Source organism: Morone saxatilis, unplaced genomic scaffold (assembly GCF_004916995.1).
Source record: "Morone saxatilis isolate NCDOM2014 unplaced genomic scaffold, NCSU_SB_2.0 Contig21, whole genome shotgun sequence".
In the NCBI taxonomy this organism is placed as follows: domain Eukaryota; kingdom Metazoa; phylum Chordata; class Actinopteri; family Moronidae; genus Morone; species Morone saxatilis.
The window spans coordinates 15,866,484-15,878,700 of NW_023339774.1; the positions used below are offsets into that span (position 1 = coordinate 15,866,484).

The window sequence follows — 12,217 nt, forward strand, 5'->3', positions numbered from 1 at the left end:
ACGAAGTATTTGTAGACAGCCGTGAAGTCCCGCGCCCTCCCTCCGAGCGAGGAGGACGCTGATTGGTTCACGAGTTTGTGCCCCCCCGTGGGGTGGGACTGTGGCCGTACACGCGCATGCGCCTGCGCCTTTGGTGCGCGCTTCAAGGACACCCGGTTAAATAATTTTTTAATAAAAGTTTACAGCTCTGTTGCAGCTTTTAGGCTGAGAGGCGTAAGTGTGGTGTAATTATCTGCCTTTGTTTACGCTACCGTGGTGATCACACAGTCAACAGTTGTTTACTATGCTTTCACGGTTAATGTCTGGTAATTGTAGGCGTTTGTTTTATAAACACAGCGCCGTATCTATACTACATCAACAAATGCAGTATAAGCAACAAGTCGGTTGCTTTACACTACACTTCCGGCTTCAAAAGCTCCTCACCACCAAACCACAAAGACTTGATGTTGTCTTCAACACACAGAGCAAGTGTTTAATATTTCCTGAGCCGTTTTCTTTGATTTTATGAATGCATTTTTTATTGAATTGAACATATTAATGCTTGGGCAACGTTGCCCTTGTCACACTCTACTAAAGCATAATGAACTGAAATTGAATTGAATCTGAGGAAGAAGTTGACAGTGGATAGACAGATGAAGAGGTGTGACAGGTGCTTTCTGCACTTTCTGAAAACTCCAACCTCCAACAATGCCTCATGAAAATAAGCAATGGTGAAGGAAGTTCTCTGACATTTTACAACATGTAGAAATAGAAAAAGTACAAGCACACAAGTATTAACATCAAAATATACTTACCAGAAAGTACCCAAAGTAAAAGTACTGATCCACAATGACCGATTTTAGGATAATAAACATAAATGCTTTAATGTGCAATTTTCATACTGCAGCTGGAAAAGCTGGAGCTCATTTGACTACATCGCATACTGCTGTGTAACCAAATCTGTAATAAAACATTGTGATTTATTAGCTGATGTATTTGTTAATATTATAATCAGAACCTGTAATGTCTAATGACAAATAAAAAGTACAATATTTACCTAACCCAGATATCGAACCATGTATAAATCAGTTAGCATGTTATTATTAGTTACTATTTACCCCCCGTAGTAAATATTTTAATTGCACTTTCACCTAGTTTCAATAAATTAATGTAATCAGTAGTGGAATGTAACTAAGTACATTTAGGCTACATTGTACTTGAGTACAATTTTGAATTTGGCTACTTTACTTGCTGTACTTATATACAGATATACAGACCATTTGACAATATAATATTACTTGTTACCACTCGCATGTAAGTTCATAATAGTTTATTTTTGTTCATCTTTGTCGTCATGGTTTTGTAAATTAGGGCAACCAAATCCCAACAAACCAAATGTGTAGAGTATGTAAAGTATGTTTGTGTAGGACAAAGTGGGACATGTCACCAATACTGTGAGGTAGTCTAAAATAAAATAAAAAGTTGATCTAACTTGAATAATAAAATAAACAGGGCCCCTTAGCTCGTAACATCTGTTAGTCCTCTGGTTGATTCAGGTTACAGGTCAGGCCTTAACGTGATGTATTGTATTTTATTTGAATGCAAATACAGTAAGAATAAAAGGAAGCTAAAGTTTAACTGTTCTTATGGTCACTTTCCACCGGCTTCAACCAGTTCTAAGTAATTTCTCAGTCTGGTGCTGTAGCTGCATTTCCTTTTTTTCTGTGGTAGCCCTATCATCCCCATTCTGCCTCATAACTTGTGACTCTGTGATGACGCAATTTTCCCGATATATATATTAATTACCTAACACTAATTCATTGTCAGCTGACACATTACTGGGATTTAACAACTTAATGGCATGATAGCTAAGAATGATGCAGAGAATCCAGTGCTTGTGTGACACTGACATGACTGGCCTCTTCTTCTTCCTCTTCTTTTATATCCAGAGTTCACAGAAGTCATTTAGAAACTGCTGTCCCTGAATATAACAGACTTCCTCTATTGACACAGATATTTAGTGTGGCTTGCTTATCAGGTCACTGGACAAAACTGTCAACCATAAGCAGCAGAGTGTATAGAGGTGAGAGGATACAGCTCGGAGGTGACCCGGTGAAAGAGCACAGCATATGAGACATGATGCATTCAACCCTGACACACTGCCCATCGTCTTTTACACTGGAATCACTTGGGGAAAGAGATATCTTCAAGGCCTGTATGGACAAGAGCGATGATTACAGTGACCAAATCTGTTTCAACGTACACATGGGCATGTGAGTATTGTATTAAGACTGACTTGACAAAAATATGAACGTATCCTAACCCATTATTATCAGAATCTGTATTTGTAGGAAACATAGTTAGGGCCTTCTGGCTTTCTTGGCATATAGTGCACAAACTGAGACCACTGTTGCAGTGAAGGTGAACCCTACACAGAGGCAATGTTTGATGTGGCCTCTATTGATCTTATCTGAACATTTGCAGACGAACTCTCTCGCTGCCCTGTACCACATTTTTACTGCAACACACCCGAGGGCCTGCCAATTGTATTTTTTTTTTCTGAGCAGTTTGAAAGGAACAACTAAGTTTAACTAACCTTGAAGAGTACTTATTCGTTTTCTACAGACTGTTGAAGGTCACATGCCTGTGTTACTATGAGTCTACCACTTCCCTGTGTAAGCCCAGAGAGTGTTTTGTTTTATAGCCACAGTAGCTTTTAGAATGCTTATAATGCAGCTGGTGCAATACAAACAAAAACTAAATATACGGTATCTTCAAAGAAAAACCCTATTGAAGAACAAAATCAAGACCCCTTTTCATCTGCTGTCCTAATTCTATGAATAGGTTATAGGAAATATATCCATTGTCTAATGCTGTCCCCCTGTAGTTTGCGCTGAATGGGCTACGGTAGCCCCAAAGCACTATAAACATCTATATGTTAAACATAACAGGAAAATGCAATCAGTAGTGACCTCAGTTTCAATAGGATGTTTCTCCTTTGAATTGCCATTGGGTGAGGAAACAGTGACATAAGTAATAGGATATACACCAATCAGCCATAAAATTATGACCACCTGTGCATGTGGGTGGTCATGTTATGCAGCTCCATACGCAACAAACTGCGATTCACTGTGTGTTCTGACACCTTTCTCTTAGAACCAGCATTAACTTGTTCAGCAGTTTGAGCTCTTGTCTGTTGGATCGGACCACACGGGCCAGCCTTCACTCCCCACGTCCATCAGTGAACCATGGCCACCCATGACCCTGTCTCCAGTTCACTGCTTTTCCTTCCTTGGATCACTTTTGATAAGTACTGTCCACTGCAGACTGGGAACACACAAGAGCTGCAGGTTTGGGATGCTCTGACACAGTCGTCTTAGCCATCACAAGTTTGGCCCAAAATCACACAAATCCTCACGCTGCCCATTTTATCTGCTTCTAACAATCAACTTTGAGGACAACAAATGGTTCACTTGCTGGCCTAATATATCCCACACTGACAGGTGCCATGATAACCAGATAAGTGTTATTAAGTGTGTCAGTGGTCATAATGTTATGACTGATCGGTGAATTCATATAGAGCTTAAGCACAGAAATCTTTTATTATGAAAGTTATTGGACAGTGGTTATTTAAATAGGCCTTTGTTTGATTTAAGGTGTCTGATTAGAGTGAGACAATATGTTCTCTGGCCATACAGGGTAAAAGGTAATTACGAACGTGAACCTGAATGATGCTAAAGAACACTTTATTTTAAATTTGCCTCACAATAACTATCAAGTACAACAGAATGTGTGAAAATTGATGCAATGCAGCACTACATCTCTGGGTTCAAAGAGCCTATCAAGCCAAATTTGACAATCTGCAAAAGATTACAGAGTATTGATTAGGCATAGTGTGCCATCTGTTTGTCAGATGTTTGTGCTGAGGCATAGATGCGGAAATGTAAAGTCATTATTCAAACAAAAAGTTTTGACTTCATGTCACACAATCCACTTAGTTGTTAACCTGTTCAAATTTGGTTCAACGGTGAACAATTTCACTGTTAAGTAATGTTAACATCCACCATTTATTCCGATATGGGCTTCAGAATATGCCTAAGGTTGAAGGCATCTTCTAATATTTCTGAACTCCTCTGCCCCCGTTTAGCCTCCTGGGTCAGTCAGGTTCTTTGACCACATGGTTTCAGTACCAAAACAAAAGGAAGATCATGGCCCCAGAAGTATGGAAATTGACCCCTCCATGGTAGCTTTTGGCCTACTGACCTTTGAAAAACCTTGATGTTTTTCAGGGAAGTGTCTGCTTATGGATGCATATGCCTTACTTTTAGTAAAGAAGTTTGGATTTGCATTGGAAAAGTGAGTTCTTTTTATGCTTGAAATAATATTCTGAAGGTATTTTTTAGTTAAAAAGTTGAGAAACTGGGAATTAGGGGCCCACCACTAGAAAGGTAAAATAGTCAGTGCAAGCTGATGTTTTTTGGCCTGAAGTTGTCAAAATGAATGATTGTTATCTCACACAGTAGCCAACAGACACACACACACATGCCCACATAGGTGTTTTTAAAAGATCTTGACATGACATTTTCCCATCATAACCATGAAATACTGTTTGCACTACCCCCCCTTTAACCGGGTCTGTTTTTTACATTAACATTCTTGAAAAACAAGGTCCTGATGGCATCATCCGACTTAAGAGAGTACCACCACAGGAGAGCTGAAAGACAGACTGAACTTTTTAATGATCACTCTAATTAATGCAAAAACTGAAGAACGTCACTTCAGTGCTACATAAGGCAGTGCCCACATATTTCTGCTCACGTTGTTTTTTGTTTACTCTCTGACTTAATATCGGTTATTTTTTTATCTCACTCTACACATTGAATTTTCGCCTGGTTATCACAGCGGTTGACAGTTAAGCAGCAGGGTGCACCGCCAAGGTAAGAGCAGTTCACTCATGGGAGAGGGTTTAGGGAGAAGATGTTTATAACACAGGCTTTGCTTATGTACACATTTGGTGCTGCTAGTTACAATACTCCTGCATACAGATAACATGTTACCAGGAAATGCTGCATAAAATTTAGTAGTAGCCTACAATCTGCAGCATGTCTCCATTCATTACAGCTGTGTTGCTGATAGTAAGCATGCAACTAATTCTTGCATGCTTTTTATTTTAGTTATCAGAAGGTTTCTACTGGTTCACCCCTTTCCTTTAGTGAGAAATATTTATAAAACAGACACACAAGATTTGTATAAAATACATTTTCAAATAGGAGGAGACTATACCTCTTTTCCTTCTATTTAAAAATCTGAAAAAAAGCCCTCATATATTATTCTGACTTCTTTCTTTGTTCTTCTACAGTTCTTCTACAGAGTTAAATAAGTATTCTGTACTTTGGTTCAGACCCTCTTTTTTTCCTACCTGAGGACATAGAAATAATTGCAGATGAAAGTCAAGCCCTTCCCTGTCCTGTCTGTCTTTTGTCAGCCTGGTATTCAGATACCTGGAGGGAATTACCCCCACCAGGTGTTCCCAGTCCCATGCCTCAACAAAGCTCTGGCTGTTAATCTGTCCCCTTCACTGCAGGCACTTGTTTGGTTATGTTAGTTATCACCTATACCTCTACTTTGTATTGTCATTTATGTTGGCTAAAGCAATTGAGCAATTTTGCAAACTGGCCAAACAACATATCCACTCACATTAAAGTGAAAGCAAGCTTAGGTTAGACAGCCAGCTGCAGCACAGAGATTATCTGCAAACGGCAAGCCGGACAATTTACCAGCCAGATCAAGCAATGAATCTGGATGAATTGGCTTAGTTATTTCAATTAATCCAGAGGAAACATGAATTTGTGTGCCAGACTTCAGTTAGTTGCTTATTCTTTGATGGTGCCTTGTACCTGTTACCATTATCCGTCTGACGGGTTCATTGCATGATGATTAATGTATAAAACCTATAGTCCAATAGTCCATGTGTGTCCTGTCGATGATAATACTGTAAACCAGGAGTGTCAAACCCAAATTGGCTTGGCGCCACTGTTGGTATTATCATCTCATAGGAGGGCCACTTCAACATTCAAGCACAACAAGAAAGCGCAGTAATAAAAAATGCAAACAGCAGTTTCTATACATATTATGTCATCATTTTCATTTTTGTTGTTTGCAGCCAAACAACAAATAAAGGCCCGAAAAGACAGAAGAAAGAATTGTGTTTTTATTTTAAATGTACATGAAGAGGTACTTTATACTGATATGAAACAACGTGACAAAATATATTGTAAAAAATCATGTGGGCTGGCCGGAGGGAGGGGGTTGGAGGGCCGCAAATGCCCCCTGGGCCGGCAGTTTGAGATCACTGCTGTAAACTGTCTGAAAAACCACTGCATGGCTCTAATTTGTTTGTGTCCCAAAATATGAGCACATGAGCAGCCAAGCTGCTTTCTTCTCTCTCTCAAGAAATTCTTCACAGTCATCCTCTAAAATGTAATGGCCAATATATTGAGTAGATGTTGAAATATTTCATTATGAATCCAAGTGGTGGACTAACCAACAGACCAACCATGCTATCCCCAGAGCAATGCCACTGCTGTGACTACAACACAAAGCTTTCTTTTGTCACATGTGGTACTCCCATATGGTAAAAGATGAAAAGTGAATCATGCCACTGTATGCACTGTATGCATGCATTATTTCAAGCTTTGGACAGACCATAGTGCCATGATAATACCGCTACTGTTACTGATAATACTACTGCGATTACTACTCAACCCTTGTTGATACCATTACAAAAAATCAAGATGGCAATCTGTTCATGGCTTTACAACATCTGAACTACCAGTATGTACTAAAGTGCCCTGATTTGAAAGTAATTTTAAAAAAGTTAAGAAGAAAACACGAGTATTGTTTTTTGAGGTATGATGCTTTCACCTGTAGGTATTTGTCTCTATTATTTTGAAGGCATTTGCTCCCTTTCACACATCTTCATGAGCACTTGTTCTTGTGTTTGGACTGTGGGAAAGCATCTGCAGTTGGACAGTCAAAACATGTTAAATCAGTCTTTATCTGCCTTTGAAAAGGAATGGTCTCACTCTGTCAGTGATTTAGGGACAAATCCATCCGGTTGTGTAAAGTTTATTTAAACTTTGTTTGGCTGCTTATCTGCACACTGCTTAAGTGTAATTTCCGAGGTATTGTCTATGAATCTGGCAAGCTGAATGATATAAATAGTGCAACCAATCAGGAAGCTGTAAGCAGAATGTTTAAGTGAATAGCAGCATTATATGGGCAGCATAATAACAATGAACATCACAAGGATATTTGAATTTAACACAAAATGTCTAGGTATTTTGTTGTACTGAAGAAGCCGTAGTCTCACCACAACACTTATGCCTCATACTTTATTTAAATACTTTACCTTTATTTATTGATGAGTAACCCCTTACAGTAGTTACTTTTCAAACAAGTAAAACAAAGCATGTAATACAACCAACATTTGTGTATGTTAATTACTACTATAAGTTCATTCCTACCTCACAATCCCATCCTCTCAAAATATAATAATAATCATAATAAAACAATATCACTAACAGTAAATAATAATAATAATGATAATAATAATAATAATAATAATAATAATAATAATAATAATAATAGTAATGCAATGCAAAGAGTTAGTAAATGAGTTGATAAGTTAAAAAAGGGAATATCTTAAAGTATATACACCGATCAGCCATAACATTATGAGCACTGATGATGGTGAAGTGAATATACATATTATTTGTTATCCATCGCCACCTTGTCATGACGCGTGGTGGACTCATATTAGGGCAGCAAGTGGAACATTTGTCCTCAAAGTTGATTTTGAAGCAGATAAAATGGGCAAGCGTGAGGATTTTAGCGACTTTGATAAGCGGCCAAATTGTGATGGCTAGAACGACTGGGTCAAGAGCATCCTCACAACTGCAGCTTCTGTTGGGGGGGGGTGTTCCCGGTCTGCATGTGGACAGTAATGTAATCAAAGTGGTCGCCAAGGAAGGAAAGCGTGAACTGGGAGACAGGGTCATGGGCTCACTGATGTACGTGGGGAGTGAAGGCTGGCCACTTCCATCTCATTTCAAACAGAATAACAAGATTCCTGATATTATAGTTTATGACCTCCATTTTAGAAATGTCATTAATTGTATTTATCCATTTACTAAGCTGTGGTTGTTCTGGTTTCAACCATTTTTCTCATTATTCTTAAAATTCTAAAAAGATGTTTATCATTCTGAGAGAGCGGCTGTGGTGTTTTACCAAGTAATAGTTGATCAGGTCATAAATTCCAATCACATTTTGTCAGTGCTGTCCCATACATCACCTCTGTTCAACTTTGAGGCTGTGATAGCCCACTGTACAGGATGCATCATGTCATTGGCCCCCGGCATGTATGTTTATCTCACTTCCCTATGTTTTCCCACACAGTTTGAGGATACAACAAAGGAAACATCGGAGAGACTGACAGAACACCACACCCACCGGGAACAAAAGGGGACAGTTGTTTAACAGGTTGATAAAGACACTGGTATCTACTTTGTGAGCCTTTAAGAGATTCATCTGTTTTTCTTCAAATTTGGGAAACATATAAATAATGAAATTCATTCATATGTTACTCTTGTTTTTACATCGGCAATTATGTTTGAATGTTTGGTTCCTTATTACAGCATATTTAGTGGCTGAATGATACGTTCTCCAGATGACCTTTGTCCCAACTTGGATAGACTATATTGGAACGCCCCAAACAGATGGCACCATTGTTACAAGCTATCTGTAATCCTATTAAAATTTTCCAGGATTTGTTCTTTATTTATGTATGGTCAATTGTTTTCTGTTTGTACAAAACAATAACTTGAGCACATCAAAGCTGTTGATGTGAAGTATTACTAATAATAACTACAACTACAACACCAAAATTAATTATGATTGTTTGACGTTTTGTTAATAACAAACAACAGCTCAATTACCAATTTCCAATAAATTATGTTTTCAGTGACTGTAGTCTATAAATTGTGCGGTGACTTGATGATGAAAAAACAGACATCATTTATAAAAACCCGGATTTCTCAATGATTTCAGGAAACAAATAGTTTCTGTATGAACGCAGGATGTTGAAAAGACGACTCTAAACTGCATTGCTGGCTTTAATTTGTATGAAAAAGCAGCTGAAAGGAGTATGAATAGTGGTTTTAGCTTAATCTAACCTCTCATACTCCTGCTTCTACCTCGAAGACAGTAACTGTTATCTGTTATTATAAATTTATGTGTGTAGTGTCAAATGTGTGCTCTTAATGTGAGAGGTAATACGGCAGTTGGTTGGTTTGCTAACAACAGCCCAATTTCTATTGCCACTGTTTTACAAAAAAAATTGCAACATTGTGATAATGTTACATATATTACAACAGTTATTAGTTAGTTAGAGTCTGGATGAATTAGCTGACATTATCCACTCGAGACAGTATCTTTCTACATCCCGAGCTTGCCAAGGCCACCAATATCACCAACGCCAAAACACATGATAACAGTAAAAAGTATGTATCAACAACCCTTTGAGAAGCACTAACAGTATCCAATATGTCAGTGTACCCACTCATGTTAAATGTTTTAAAAGTAAAAGAAAATGCTCACATATAACTCATTTTTTTGTATTTTAAACGTGTGTCTGTCTAAAGTTTAAATTAATGTGATGTAAACATGAAACCATAAGTAACACTTTTTCTTCCAAACAGCTTCAGCAACAACTGAGAAGAATAACGATACTGTTTGAATAGTGAAATGCAGTATTTGGTGAGGAAGTAACTCAGAGTTGACATCAGTAGACAGTGGGAGAGATGCAAATATAGACCCGCTGCAGCACATTAACAATACACCTTAAACAAATATTAGATTATTTCCACGACTGTCACTGATTGACAGCAGTATGTGTCAGTGTTAGTTGCAAAAATGCTAACATATAGCAAATAACATGAGGCAAGATAGTTGTTTATCTTAACATGATGCAGCTGACAGGTGTAACAGGTGAATATTACAGTTATCAGTGGCTGCAGGTGAGTTTTCTTCCTACTTGGTGTAATGTGGGCATAAAATACATAACATATCTTCAGAAAACTGCATTTAAATATGTTTGCACTTTGTAGGATACGTTGTTGTGGACTACAATGTTAAACACAGTTCAGCAGGGGTCACCAAAGTTACAGTCAATCCTTTGGGAGCCGTGAAAAGATCTTGTCCTTGAAGTATCTTGCTCTAATACATCCTGGCATTGTATTTTGAAGTGCAGAGATGTATTCATACAAAAAAATTATTAAAATAAAAAAATGTGGTGGTGTTGTTTCTGCTTTGAATATATTTGTACAGGAAGTTAAATCCTTACACTAAGTTGTGTCAATGACTCTTCTGTCTTCAGGTTTTTTTTATGTTTGGACATTGGATCTGACCTGACCACTTTGTTAGGTGGCTGTATGTCATTGTTGAACTTGCAAAAACCTTGTGGTACTGTACAGTTATGTAAAACAATCACATTTCAGAGGATTAAAACAGGAATTTTTATGAAGAAGAGGGAAGTATCATATAAACCAGTTTTTACAGAGCTGGATACTGGAACCTTATGTAAATGTTTGACAGACCAATATAACATTTGAATGTGTAACACCTAATGCGGCAGTCTATAAAATGTTCTTTGAAAGACAACTGAACAAACCTTAATCAAATCTGCTTTAAACAAAATATTTTAAGGTATTTCTCAATCAAAGTACAAGTCAGTATACATTCAAATTGTATATCAAGGTATTTCAAGTATCTAAATTTTTAACTTACAGAAGCAAAACAGCCTTAAGAAGTGCAGGCCAACAGGATACAAGTGTGATTGTCTTCCTTTTTCATACCTTGGTCCAAAGTCCATGTTGTCAGGCGTCATCAGTGCAGCAGTAATTGCAGTTGTGTGTTTACACAATGAATTAACATCCTTACCTGAAGCAGCTGCTGTCCTCTGCCACACTCAGACTTACAGATCCCAGACATTCACTGTTAAACTAACAGTATATGTTTGATAGGTGTCAACATTAAATAAGTTAGTGGAAGTGCTTGTACATCAAGGCCTGTTTCAATGTTTGACAAAAAAAACCCCACTACAAATTATTTATAGACAGTGACGACATTAACTGTTTGAGCATGTGTGTAGAGGGGCGGGAATTAGTTCTTTACATGTTTATCTGACTAGTAATCAGCCACTTGACTTCCTAAACAGGAAAAACATAATTCATTGAGTTCCTGGAAAACAAAGGACAAAAAAAAAATCAAAGCCAAAATGCGGTAACTATATTTGATCAAGATTGAGTTAAGACCACAATGTGACATCTGTTAAAATAAAAATAAAAATCATTACGTCATAGAAGTCCTCTCTCCAGCTTCAATCTTTAACTACATAATATATGAACACCGTCCAGATATTATTCAAAAGCATGCCTGGTTATCCCTGTTTCTATATTCCATCACATTTTTTCATCAGTTCTGATTATGCAGTCGAATTAAAAAAACAAACGTATTCATTTCGAGGATATAAACACCAAGCAATGCATGACGTTATTGCTACTGAAATTTTTCACCACAAACATAAACTAACACATAGTTGTAAAGGTCCAGTGTGTAAAATTCAGGAGGATCTTTTGGCAGAAATTAAATATAATATCCATAGGTGTGTTTTCATGACTGTATAATCACCTGAATATAAGAATAGTTATGTTTTTTGTTACTTTATAATGAGATGTTTATAAGTACATACGCTGCGGGTCGTCTGCCATGTTGAACCGCCATATTTCTACAGTTGCCGGAGGGGCTATAGATAGGGAGAATAGTGTGAAGTGACGGAGTTGTGATCAGCAACTACACCGTTAGATGTCACTAAATCGTACACACAATCGTACTGACAAATGTCAAAAATGTCAAATTATGTACTTAAGATAAAAATAAATACAAATATAAATATCTTTAGGCCTCAGGTTTTATCTTTTCTTTTGCGACTGCTTCATAATAAAAAAGAAATGAAACCTAATACACTTAATAACGCTAAAGTATACACTTTGCCGTAACATCTTTCCTTATTCTCAAGGTAAGCGACCTTATAAATGCTACCGAGGACATCCCCACATTCCCCTTCTGCCAGAAGGAACATTTCATCACAGTTCAATCCAAGCATTAAAAATCTAATCAA

The 12,217-nt window shown here is 37.5% G+C and overlaps 1 long non-coding RNA gene across 1 annotated transcript; it reads left to right on the forward strand.

The window, feature by feature from the left end:
• Window positions 1–4,782: 4,782 nt before the first annotated feature.
• LOC118332248 lies at window positions 4,783–10,330 on the forward strand. Its single transcript, XR_004796928.1, has 2 exons — window positions 4,783–4,916; window positions 8,437–10,330. It is a non-coding gene; the product is annotated as an uncharacterized LOC118332248 (long non-coding RNA).
• The last annotated feature ends 1,887 nt before the right edge of the window (window positions 10,331–12,217 follow it).